The sequence below is a fragment of the Phascolarctos cinereus genome, unplaced genomic scaffold (genome assembly GCF_003287225.1).
Source record: "Phascolarctos cinereus isolate Bilbo 61053 unplaced genomic scaffold, phaCin_HiC Scaffold_726;HRSCAF=1367, whole genome shotgun sequence".
Lineage (NCBI taxonomy): Eukaryota > Metazoa > Chordata > Mammalia > Diprotodontia > Phascolarctidae > Phascolarctos > Phascolarctos cinereus.
The window spans coordinates 127463289-127476976 of NW_027556098.1; the positions used below are offsets into that span (position 1 = coordinate 127463289).

Sequence of the window (13688 nt, forward strand, 5' to 3'; positions counted from 1 at the left end):
CCCTGCCCTTAATGAGCTTACTTTTCATATTAATTCAGGGATAGAAGAAATATCTAAATGAAAAGTTTAATAACATCTGAAAAAAAAAGAGTTATGCAATAATATAAAAACATGATATGACAACAACATCATGTGTAATAGAGGTCTGTAGCATGCCTGGATCATCTGACATGGTGGGTCTCTCCCTGTGAAGGATGCTCAGGAGCTGCTTCTAGGAGCATTGAGATCATGTGTAAGAGTGGAGCCTTAGAGATGCTGAATGCGGCCTCATAGGCTCACCTTCTGTAACTGATTCTCATCAGCTAGCCACATGATGAATGAAAGGATCTCTGACTAGCTTTGAGGACTTTAAAAAAGAGCAGTCAGCTTCAGATACTTACCTCTTTTTGCTGTATTTGTGTCTAGGGGAACCAGGTAACTCTTTCACTTGGGGTTTCTGGGGAGACTTTACTATGAGGGCTTTCTTTCCCTGTGAGGCCACTGTGGCCCCTAGGAAACTGGGAGTGGTTGGTCTGCATGTTTATCCCTTTCTATTCCATATGCAGCTTGAGTCAAGTAATCCAGGAGTTGGAATCCTTGTTGGGTGTTTTACCCAGCCCAATATCAAATCCTAAGGATCAAGGAATGATCTTTGTTGTTGCTCAGTCATTTCCCCCCCATTTGGGGTTTTCTTGGCAAAGATACTGGAGTACTTTGTCATTTCCTTCTCCAGGTCATTTTATAGATGAGGAAACTGAGGCAAACAGGATTAAGTGACTTGACCAGGGTCATGCAGCTACTAAGTGGCTGAGGCCAGATTTGAATTCAGGAAGATGAGTCATTCTGACTCTGGGCCCTGCACTCTATCCACCATGCCACCCAGCTGTCTTAGCCTATGGAAGGCAAGTCCACATGATGCGGTTTAGGGGTTTAGGGGTGCTGGGACCCCAAAATAAGAACACATGGGCCCTGCCTGAAAGAATTCCACCCAAGCCTTCTTTCAGCCAAAGACAAGGTTTATTAGAACATCAGTCATATTGGGCAGACTCTTAATAAGTCTGAGAGTCTGTGAAGTATTGGCTAGATTTTAAGAGTCTAAGCATCTTAATGGAATTAAGATGGACCTTATACACAGAAAGACTGTGGGAGGGATCTAGGAGTGGCAAAGTAGTTTGGGGTGACTGGAGGAGTGGTCTAAGGAAAATCTGGATCAGAGTGGCCAGTAAACTGGGATGAACAGAACTCCTGGGACCTGGAGAACTCCTGGCCAAGGGAGAATGGAGCCTAGCTAGGATTAAGGGTGGGAAATGGGGTGGGGCATAGGGAAAGACAGTGGAGAGCTAGGCTAGATGAAGGGTAACAGAATTGGGAGATTGGGTATAGCCACAAGGAAAGGCCAGTTGATGGGTTTACAGCCTCAGGCAAACGCCAGAGATTTGGCCATGTGGGAAAGTCCAGGGTTTTTCCTTTCTGGGGTCTAAATCCCAACCCCATCACAGGAACCTCTTGGTATACCCTGAAACCCTGAGGGACCTGGCCCTGAGAAAGTGGGGCTAGAATGTCCATGTTGTATGCACATAATTGCTTGTCAAATAAATAGCATAGACAGAATATGGGTAGAATATCAACAGGAAAGAAAGGGAAGGTTTTTCCTAGTCAGCAATATGTAGGTGTTACTCTTAATTTCATAATGAGAAATGGTTTGTCCAGGATCTGATGTCAGTGAAGTAGTTAAACAAGTGCAATTTGGTGTGAGATCTGAATGAATACTTTGACTGCCTAGGCTGTCTGAGGCAAGCGTGTGTTTCAGGCCACCTTGAGTCATTGGCTTGTTTTTCTGTATTGTGTATTTCCTGGGTGCCTGGAGAAAAGGTACCTACCTGGTCAAGCATGGCTAGTCATAGCCCAGGGCTTTGAGCTGGAAAATTCTGCAGCCACTGTACCTCATCAGAAGTGCACTTTGTTTAAGTGTTCCTTCCAAACAGTGTATTTTAGAAACATGAATGAAAGTGTTGCCAGATTTTTGCTGAAGAAAGGAGTGCTATGAATTTAGGCCCAGTACCAAGAGCACGTAGGAGTATGCACTTCATAGGTAAATTATGTCTCTGAAAAATGGAAATTCAGTGTGGACTCCCACTTGTATGCTAGCGAGTCTTTAACAGAGAACTTCACTTATTAGTTCAATTTAAAACACATTAACACCTCCATCTCAGGGCACAAGGACAACTGGAAGGAAATTGACTGAAATGCAATTAGGAACAGCAACAGCCCCAGCAGAGGTTCTATTGCTCCAAGGGGTCTTTTCAAAGGTGGAACTTGCCGGTTTCCCTTTGGGTCCTTGCTGGAAGAGGGCACACAGGCAATTCAGAGACAAGGAGCTTCCTGCTGAAGCGACCTGCCTGATTTCAACGTTGGCATCTTCCCAACCATTGAGAACTCAGCCTGTTTGTCAGTTAGACCCAGCTGAATCTGTAAACCTCAGGGGAAAGCCTGAGAACATTTAATTAAACAAATACTTGTTCCGCTAAGGACAATGACATATTCTTTGTGTGGCCAACTGCAGAGGAGCAGATGTCATCACTTAAGAAATAATTAACAAACAAAGGTATTGTGAAAGTCGAGACATTGAAGAAAGCACAAAAGAAAATCCCACAAAAGGAATATTTTTGGGTTTCCCAGTGAGGCAGTCCCTTAACAATACCCCCACCGATTTTTGCCTGCTAATTTAAGCCTTGAAATGGAGTCATAATTAGACCATAGCTTGTTGGGAGGTGGAGAGGATGTTTCTGAAAGGATCCCTTTAAAAAACAACCACAAACTCTTACCTTTGTATTCTATTTATACTTCTCAAAGCATTTTCATGACCACTATTTCATTAAGTCTTCTCAATAATCCTGCAAAGTTACCAAGGCTTATTAGCCCCATTTGACAGATGAAGAAACTACGACATAGAAAAGTCAAGTGATTTAATGCAAAGTCACACAAAAAAAGGTAATATAACCAGAACATGAGCTCAAGTCTGCTGGTTCCAGACAAGGCCACTGATCTTCCCATTGAACTTCATGGCATTTGTCCATAGGGTGAATTATTTCTGTAGTTCAGATCTACCATTTGCAAAGAACAGCTGCTGAACAAGGTCAAATAACTAAGAATGAAGGTGTAGACACTATCATTGCAGGGGAAGGGATACAGGGCAAGCCTTCTAGCTGGTTCCTTTCAAACCTCCCTCCCCCGGTTTCTCCTAAGGAGGAAGTTGGCATTAGTCACTCAGGGCTGGGCAGAAACCCCCTATTACTTTACCCCAAAGTTGAATTTCAAAGTTCAGGAGATAAATTCCACAAGTGTTTTGTTAAACACCTACTTTGTGGGGCAGGGGAGGGTGTGAGAAGGTGTAAAAGATTTAAAGGACAATCTTTTTCCCCTAAGGAGTTTACAATGTATGACTCTCATCTCTGGATCAATATTTATAAACTGTAGGGAAACAGCCCCCCACAAAACACTAGGTTCGCATCTGTGAAAATTCTGGTCTTCCCAGTATCTCAGGGTGAATAGTGCCAGAGGAAATTTTCCACACTCAAGCATGAGAAAATTCAGAATGGAAGCTTGTATTCCCTCATGGTTTAGGGAACCTTTGTTTCATTCTACACCAAACCAGCCATGTGAAGCTCTGGTTAGGAACATGGCCCTTAAGGAAACAGAAAAGTGCTACTGATTGACCTCATTCCTATTTCCATTCTATCTCTCTCCCTAAGTGGGCATAGGGAGGGAATAGAGGGGGCTGGATAAGTGGGTATCTAGAACGTATTCTAGATATGTGTATTTGGATTGTGTTCTCTGATATCAAAAACAAAGTGAAACTAAATCCTCTGGAACTGTTTTAAAAGCCTAAGATCTGTTTTCAAGGTATTCTGGCAAATTCAGCTGATTGGAATTCAATATCTGTTTATGTTTTAGCCCTTTCTCAATTCATTCAAAAAATATTTTTCAGGCAGCTGCTATGTACTGGGCACTATAATAGATAGGGCTTGAAGGATAGAAATACCAGTAAGAAACAATCCATTCTATTGCATACAAATTACCATGTGAAAAAAAGATGATGCTAAATTCAGGAGACAAAAAGTTCTATAAAACTCCATAGAAGGAATAAGGAAGGTTGAGAAGAGTACAGAAAACTACCTGGAGAAAACGAGATCGGAGCTAGGTTTTGAAGAATGGGTAGGGTAGGATTTCCACAGGTGGAAGCTGGGAGTAAGAGAAGTATTCCAAGTGTAGGGAACAGCATGAAGGAAAGAAAGACGTGGAGGTAAAAAACCAGCAGATGTCTTTTAGACAGTGGCGAATAGTATAGTGTGACTGAAGCATGGAGTACATGAGAAGAGAATAAGGTGAGATGAAGATGGAAAGGCTGGTTGAACCCCGATTGTAAGGGATGATCAGATAGATGTAGGTGGTGACACTATGTAGGCCGGGTAGCATTTTTATATACGTACATATGTACAAAGGCATGCAGCTAAGTGGCACAGTAGATAGAGTACTGCACTTGAAGTAAGGAAGACTCTTCTTCTTGAGTTCAAATCTGGCTTCAGATACTTTTTAGTTTGGTGACCCCGGGCAAGTTATTTAACCCTGTTGGCCTCAGTTTCCTCATCTGTAAAATGAGCCAGAGAAGGAAATGACAAAGCGTTTCAGTATCTCTGCCGAGAAAACCCTAAACGGAGACACAAAGAGTTGGACACAACTGAACACTAAAACTTTGTATATCACAACATATCATTATGATTGGAGAGGAAGCATGGGATGGTTAAATGAGAGCTGACATTATAGACAGGAAGACTTGGGTTCAAGTCCTCCTTCTGGATGTGTGATCCTGGGCAGGTCATTTGGCAACTACATGCATCCAAGGTCTTTTCACCTGATGAGGATGGTTATGAGTTGCTAGCAGGTGGTAGTAGACTCTCTGTGCAGATGGAGGATGCCCAGCCTGGACTCTAGCAGTCTTTCCATAGGAGAAACACTGCACCCAGCAGGAGATGGAAGGCTCAGGGTGCTATGAGGCATCTAGGTTAGATGTAGCAGCTAGAGTTCTGGGCCTGGAATCAGAAAGAGCTGAATTCAAATCTGACCTCCAATACTTACTAGATGTATGATCCTAGGCATGTCACTTAACCTCTGTTTGCCTCATTTTCCTCATCCGTAAAATGTGGATAATGATAGCACTTACCTTGCAGGGTTGTGGTAAAGATCAAATGAGATAATATTTGTTTTTTTTTTAAGCACTTAACATGGTTCCTGGCACATGACTGGTGCTATACAAATATTTATTATTATTATTATTATTATTATTACTAGTATAAATTGCAGAGAAGTATTATTACTATAAATTGCAGATGGGTATTGCTAAAGAAAGCACCTTGCTGAAAATTTCCTGCATTGATAAGATCATAGATCTGGTCTGAATAACTAAGTGTCTCTATATTGCCTGTTACCCTTATGTGTTGTTGTTGTTCAGTCATTTTAGTCTCGTCCGACTCTCTATGACCCCATTTGGGGTTTTCTTGGCAAAGATACTGGAGTGGTTTGTAATTTCCTTCTCCAGCTCATTTTACAGATGAGGAAACTGAGGCAAATAGGGTTACATGACTTGCCCAGGGTCACACAGCTAGTAAGTATCTAAGGCTACATTTGAACACAGGAAAATGAGTCTTCCTGACTCCAGGCCCAGCATTCTATCCACTGTACTACCTAACTGCCCTTATTACCCTTATATATAATGTGGCATAGTAACCCTATCTGAAAGATGAAAAAACTGAGGCAAAAAGGGAGAGAATAAGAATTTATATTACATCTATTATGTGACAGGCACTGTGCTAAGCCCTTTACAAATACCTTATTTGATCCTCACAACAACCCTGAGAGATAGATTTTATTATTATTCCCATTTTACAGTTGAAAAAACTGAGGCAAACAGAAATGTGGTGACTTGCCCAGGGTCACACAGCCAGCAAGTGTCTAATGCTAGATTTAAACTCGGAGCTTCCTAACTCCAGGTCCAGGGCTCTATTCACTGTAGCACCTGTCTGCCTCAGAAAGATGAAGGGCTGGGGGCCTTGCCTAAGGTAGCAGAACCACCACTAAAATTCAAGTGTTCATAATTTTCATAGATTAAGAGCTGGAAGGGACTTTGAAGCCATCTAACTCAACCCCTCATTTTAGAGATGAGGTAACCGAGGCCAAAAGTGTTGAAGTGATTTATCCAAGGTCTCACACACACTGGCAGGATTCCAACTCCCCCAAGCTCTTGCTATTATGTCCTTTGGAGATAATATAGAATTTCATCTAGCCCTCAAGTCGTTCACAGTCTAGCAGGAGATAAGACAAATACTCGTAAAACAATTAGAGAATACTTAATTGCTAACTTACTTTTAAAAAGGAAATAAGAATGAAAGTTACATTTTAGAAATAATTGACTCCATCTTGTTCCTGCTATCCATCTACTTTTGCTAACTAGAGTCAATGTATCCTCTACTCTCAGGGCTCATTTGCATCCTGCCCATCCAAGCTTTTTCCCTTTTGAAAACACAAATAATATTATACTTACATCAATTTTTGCTAGAGCCAATCACCTGCTGTTGTTTGTTCATCCTTCATTCTTGAAGAGGACCAATGACATCAGGAGGGTGATGTCTTGACTTGCAAGTGAATTGGATTTAAGTGAGGCAGGGCTGTGCAAAGTCCTCAGCCCCACATCTCCTCCAGAGTCATCGGAGTCCAGTGGCAAGACACAGGTCAGAATGACTGCTGGGAGACCTTGGTCTTTTTAGCTAAGATCTTCCCCTGGTCTCAGTTTGTCTGAGGCAACACCCATTCAGTAGTTAAAGGCATCACCTGCTTGAAAGAGAGATTGCCCTTACCCTTAATAATCATTAATTCCACATCTACAAGAAGAATGAGAACCAATGGGCAAAAGCCCATGAAGTAAAGGAACACAGTAGACACATCACAGGTGTTGACTGGGCTTCCAAGATTGCCCTGTAATGCTTATGTCTGGACCAGTCAGAAAGATAGCATCTGAAAACCACCCTTGGTGATCCCACAGATTAATTGTGCAGCCACATTTGTGAAGTGGTCTCCCCTGGAGGATAAATTTCCTGTGGGTAGTGAAGCTTGACTGATTTCTGTGTGCTACTTTGAGTCTGAAAATGACTGGTGGGTGAGCAAACACATAAAAAAGTCAATTCTCGTGACTTCAAATGCAGACTGTTTTCTGCCTACATGAAAGAAGTTGGTGAAAAGCCAGCCAGTACTCCATGAAGTACCAATATGCTTTTTGATCAACTGATGTCAGAGGTAGATGGTTCCTGGTGGGAATCAGTTTTTTTGTCAGTAGGATACAGCCTGGCTTGAGTTGGCCAGATAGTACTATATCAGCTGCTGATGCCTCCAAAACATGATGGTTTCACAGCTGCAGACAAGAGTTCCTTCTCACTCCTGTTGTTTGTCTCTGGGTGTAGCTTGGTGGCTGCTGGCCATGACTGCTGCTTGATGTTGTTTACTGATGATGATTGTGGCTCCTTGACCTTTGTACCCAAAATGGAGCATCTAAGTACAACATCTCTTTGCCATAGAACACTTCAGTGATGTGGACAAGAGCACCACTACTGAATATTGTAACACTGCTCTAGACCCACTACCCTGAAACAGTTGCAGCCAAGTGTCTATTTGGGAAGTGGACAAGAAAGACTGCTATAAATTTTGCGCCACTAACATTCATGAAGCAATGACCCTTTGAGATTTCAAGAGTCTTCAGTCCAGGGCTTACAAATCCCATGAAGCTGAACTTCTGGCATTTGCATGAAGATGGGAAAGACACTATCATAAGTAAACACTGAGAAAATATTCCTTGCAGATGCTTTTTAAAAAAAAACATAATTGATTAATTTGTTGGTTTAAAAAATCAGTAGCAATGTCTTTTTGATTGGCTATTTCATTCCATTCTTGACTAAAGCTGCTCTTAAATAATTTATTGTAGAAAGTCATCATAGCAAATTAAAAGGGATATTATGTAAATTGTTTGCTAGACAAATTTTTAAAAATACAGGAAAAAATAAAAATGATTAATTGTTCCTCTCCGTGGTATTGCTCATGAGTAAAATGTTAAATCTCTTCTGTGGTTTTATAGCATTTGGCTTCTACCATGCTTATGACACATTACCATACTGCTTTGTGTTGTAGTTATTTGAATTAACATATCATCTCTCCAAATAGATATATATTCCACATCTACAAGAAGAATGAAAACCAATGGATAAAAGCCCATGAAGTAAAGGAACATAAGTAGACACATCACAGGTGTTGACTGGGCTTCCAAGATTGCCCTGTAATGCTTATGTCTGGAGTCAGAAAGATGGCATCTGAAAACCACCCTTGGTGATCCCACAGATTAATTGTGCAGCCACCTTTGTGAAGTGGTCTCACCCAGAGGATAAATGGCCTTGTGTTATATTTCTTTATATCTGCCACAGCAGCTAATCTAGCACCCCACACATAGATGTTTAATAAATGCTAGTTGAATGATTTGCTTGTGTGTTTGTGTGTTCTAAAAAGAAAAAAACTAAGCTAAAAAAAGAGTTTAAATAGTATTGACAAAGAGAAAGAAAGAACTGGATGAGGTCACTGTGTCCATTTTCTGGCCCCTAGGTAAGACAAGAAATCCATGCTATTTTAAAAGAGATTAAAGAAGATTCTATCAGTAAATGATGACTTACCATCTCATAAATCTGTTATAGTTAAAGGTTTTTGCTTTTGTTGTTGATTGTTTGTTTTAACTTTTTCCCCGTAGTACATGAAGCAGCAGGAACCCAAAATTTGGTGGATGGAATGATCTAGATATAGCCTTACAGACTTATACCATTACTTCAGGTTAACCCTTTATAAAATTGTGAATTTGGCAGAGTCTGTCTTTCCTGATCTCTCTTCTTCCCTGTCTGCATCCTTTTGGAGGGCAAGAACTATTTCATTTTGTCTTTGTACTTTCAGTGGCTACCATAGTGGTGCCTGGCACATAATAGGAGATTAATAAATGCTGATTGATTGACCTGGTGCCTCCTCATATCCTGGGCCCTATTGAAGTGCTTCACACCCTCCTAGGCCTCACTGAAGTGCCTCTATCTAAATCTGCCTTCACCAAGAGACTCTGGACTGTAATAATGGTTCACATTTATCTGTCTTCCTTTGAGTCATATAGTACCACCCCATTCTCTGTGCTACACGTTGGGGGATAGCCCTTACTACAATAGCAGGGGGAAAAAAATCTCCACCAATGAGAAAGAGTCCCATACCAATGGGACTTTGAGACTCTGATGATATTCATATTATGGTTTATAATTTACAACATATTTTATATCCATAATGTGGCCACCTCACCTGTTGTCACAGTAAGGACAGACAAGTAGGCTTACACAAGGGGTCCATAAGGGATCTAGGCTCTTTCGGTAACAGTGGTAAGATAGACTTTTCCAGGATCCAGGGTTAATCCTCACACACTGAGAAGAGCATCCAAACCCACAAAAAGATGTGGGGTACCAGGCAGCTTCAAGGATAAAGGTAATCTGACCAACCGTGAAAGTTACAGAGAAGGCCCAAAGTTGAGTGTAGGAAAAACTCAGCAAAATGAGGATTTGGCTATAGTGGAGACAAGAGCCACAGCAGAAATAACTCCTATTGGTTGTGTGGTGAGACTGTGTGGGCAGCATCCATCACTTTTGCTCATATTCCATTGGTCTCTGCTTCTGCAGGATCATCGTCTGGATGTTGACATAATGATAACAAACTTTTACACAGTGTTTTAAGGTTTACAAAACACTTTCCCTACCAGAGCCCAGGGATGTAGGTAATAAAAATATTTTCCTCATTTTACAAAGGATGATGAGGCTGAGACATCAAGCAACCTGCTTAAGGTCATGCATCTGATGAGGAAGGGAGGCAGGATTCCAGACTAGTTCTTCTGACTCTAAGGCCAGGGTACTCCCTCTTCATGAATAGGTAGTGACCTCAGGGAACTCACTCAATGTCTGTCTGTAAAATGAGGGGTTTTGAATAGATGACCCCTAAAGTCTTCTACAATTCTAAACCTGTGATAGTCCCTTAACTCAAAGCAATGAATCTCTAATGGTAGAGAGTCGGACACCTGGTAGGTAGGTAATTTTTGAGGGGTAGAGGAGGCAGGGATGGGGTTTCCAACACTCTTTAAATCACTGTTAATAGACTGTCACTTACTCTGACCATACATAGATCTGACATCAACAATAAGATTGAAAAATGACTTTATTCTTTGCTCCCAAGCATTTGGTGGTGAATTCTTGCAACTCTTATCTTTTTTTTTTTTGTTTGTTTTTGGGCTAGGCAAAGGGGTTAAGTGACTTGCCCAAGGTCACACAGTAAGTGTGAAGCGTCTGAGGCTGGATTTGAGCTCAGGTCCTCCTCACTCCAAGGCCCCCGTGCTCTATCCACTGCACCACCTAGCTGCCCCTGCAGCTCTTTTCTTACTGATAAGTGGCTGCTGTGTGGCTGCTGTGATACTCCTAGTATAATTTGGAGAAGGCCAGAAAGAACAGTTTTACTTAAACTGTTGTTTTCAGCTTTTATGGTCAAACCAGAGGCTACAGTTCCTCTGCCCCCACCCTCCACTCCCTCTAATCTTCATTTTTTATTTATTTTTGAGGAGCATTTAATACATATTTATTTACTGATTAAAAAGCCCACTATACAAAGTGACATACTGAATATATCAGCATGTATAACAGAGGTTTAATTTTTAAAATATACACATTAAAGCCTATAAGACAAGTCAAGGCAATCAGATATAATTTTAGGAAGAAAAAAATCATCTTTCCTGATTAGTTCTTTATCATTAGGAAGTCCTCCTATCATTTCTAGACATTCTCTCCAATCTTGATGCCAACAAACACAATTACAAGGTTCATCTTGTGAGACTCAGAAATTATGAAATCCTGGGATATTCAAGAACCTTATATAAACCCTGGATGGAACAAGACAAGGGGAAGGCTAACTTAAAGTTCGCGTAGAACTTACCTTAGAATGTAAACTTCTTAAGACAAGTACTTTCTTGGGTTAAGTTTTTAACTTCTTTCCCCCAGCAGCTAACACAGTGCCTGCCATACAGTAGGCACTTAATAAAGGCTGGCTGAAAATGAAATCCCTTTAGTATGGCTAGTGGTGAGACAGAGAAGTCAGATCCAGCCCTCACTAAGACAGGAGTAGGTTAGCCAAAATACAGCCTCAGGTCGCTGCCAAGGTGGAGTGTTGCACTAGGAGCCAGGTTTGAAGTCTGCAGTGTGACCCTGGGCAAGTCAGGATCTCTCTGCCTGTTTGTTATTATTCAGTCGTGACTGACTCTTCCTGACCCCATATGGGGTTTTCTTGGTGAAAATATTGGAGTGATTTGTCATTTCTTTCTCCAGCTTATTTTACGGAGGAGAAAACTGAGGCAGAAAGACCCTGACATGCCCAGGATCACACAGCCAGGAAGTATCTGAAGCCAGATTTGAACTCAGGAAAACATGTCTTTCTGACTCCAGGCCCTGCACACTATCCACCGTACCACCTCAGCCTCAGTTTCCTCATCTATAAAATGGGGATGATGATAATAGTAATCTACTTTACAGGGTTGTTGCAAGAATCAGATAAGATAAAATGGTTGAAATGCTGTGTAAATCTTAAAATACTACATAAATGTTACCTATTATTAGATTAGGATAATCTAAGATATTTATTATTAAGGGCATTTTACTTTACATTGATTTTGAAAAAAATCCTCAAATTGGATTCTGTAGTGACTAGGATTCAAAGGCTGCTCAATTCATGATATTGTCTAATTTATCAAAATCTCTCATTTCTGGTCTCTTAATAGAGAGGCTCAAGTTCAACCAGGTTTCTATCTTTCCCTCTCTGCCTTCCTGACTCCTCCCAGTTACCACTCATTCCTTCCATGTCACTCACTCATCTAGCTAGCCCCTTACAAAGTGACAGTTATAGAATATCAGAGAAGGATGGGATCCTAGAGAGCTGGTCAAACTGAACCATTTTACAGATGAGGATACTGAGGTCAAGAAAAGGGGACTGACTTTCTCAAGGCCATGCGTTTGCTTTTTTAGTAGTAGGGTTGAGGCTAGAACCTAAGACTGACTTTTCCCACTGCTCCTTGGCTGAATTGACAAAATAATTCAAGGTGAAATTTTGACAGCTGAGTTAGCTCTCAGAGAGCCATTTTGCAACTTTAATAGAAGGAAATACAGTACCCTCAAGGGAATAAATTTCAAATGTCAGATTGCATTGAGGGGGTGTTCTATTTGGGGTTATTATTATCATTATTCTGAATATTAATAATAAAAGTGACACTTATTGTAAACTCTAAGGTTTACAAAAGACTTTATACCATCTCATTTGAATCTTCTAATAATCTTGTGAATAAATATGTCCGGTGCAGTTATACTTACTTTGCAGATAAATAGATAGTAGAAGGAAAACATAAGAGCTGATGTCCATTAGGAGAAGGTAAGAAAGGATAGGCATTGGTCTGGATAGACAGTGAGGCTAATAAATACACTGGGGACCTGGAATGGGGTAGAATGGAAGTGGTGGGATAGGGAGAAAAGTTTGTTTGTTTTGTTTTTTTTGCTAGGCAATGGCGTTAAGTGACTTGCCTAGGGTCACACAGCTAGTAAGTGTTATATGTCTGAGGCCAGATTTGAAATCAGGTCCTCCTGACTCCAGGGCTGGTGCTCTATCCACTGTGCCACCTAGCTGCCCCTGGATAGGGAGAAAAGTTAAAGCCTGAAAAGTTTATATAAATTAACGACAATATAATAATTAAATTAATGATATTAATAATAGCTGACATGTATAAAGCACTTTATATATATTATTACACATACTACATATATTATCTCATCCCCAGAACAGCCCCCTCATATAGGAAATATGTATATGTGTGTGTATGTATATATACATATGTACACATATATATACATACATGCACACATGTAACATGGAGTCTCTCTTGAGTGTGTTGTGTGGCTTATAGGGAGGCATGAATAGATATCTCTTAACATCTCCTTCCTCACCCTTCTCCAAGGTAGACTTTAATTCCTTCCAGGAGGGAAGCAGGAGACTGAGATCAGAAGCAAGCCACTCTGCTCCTTTCAGAGAGAAGGAGTGCCAGGCTAGAATTATATCTATCTGTCCCTTTAAATACTATTAGTTGAAGAGATATAAATTTTAGGTTCAAGCTATAATTCTGATTGCTATTTCTTAATGTGGAAGGAGAGTCCCAAACTTTATATCCAAGGCTTGACTCCCCACCAAATACCAACTTCACAACAAGCATACTTAGCAAATAGCAAAGAAATCAGAGAAAGTATACATCAAAGAATATATCCCAGATAATGCAGTTCAAAGGAGTTCTGTCATTGGAAGTGTGCTAGTTCAGCTCAAACAAGAGAGTCTGTGATCCCACTCATGGGAAAAAAACTCTAGTGAAACAAGCTGGCCATGGGGACATGATCAAAGTTCTGCATATTGGCTTCTTTCCAGAGTTTTTCCCTCTTCATGGCTCTGAAGAGATGTTGACATTGCCCATCTTTCTCAAAGCTAGAAATCAGAAGAATCTGAAGAGACTCTTCTTACACAGT

The 13688-nt window shown here is 40.8% G+C and overlaps 1 pseudogene; it reads left to right on the forward strand.

Moving 5' to 3' along the window:
• The first annotated feature begins 4369 nt into the window (after window positions 1–4369).
• Window positions 4370–7834, forward strand: LOC110208045 (actin-related protein 2/3 complex subunit 1A-like; annotated as a pseudogene).
• Window positions 7835–13688: the final 5854 nt, after the last annotated feature.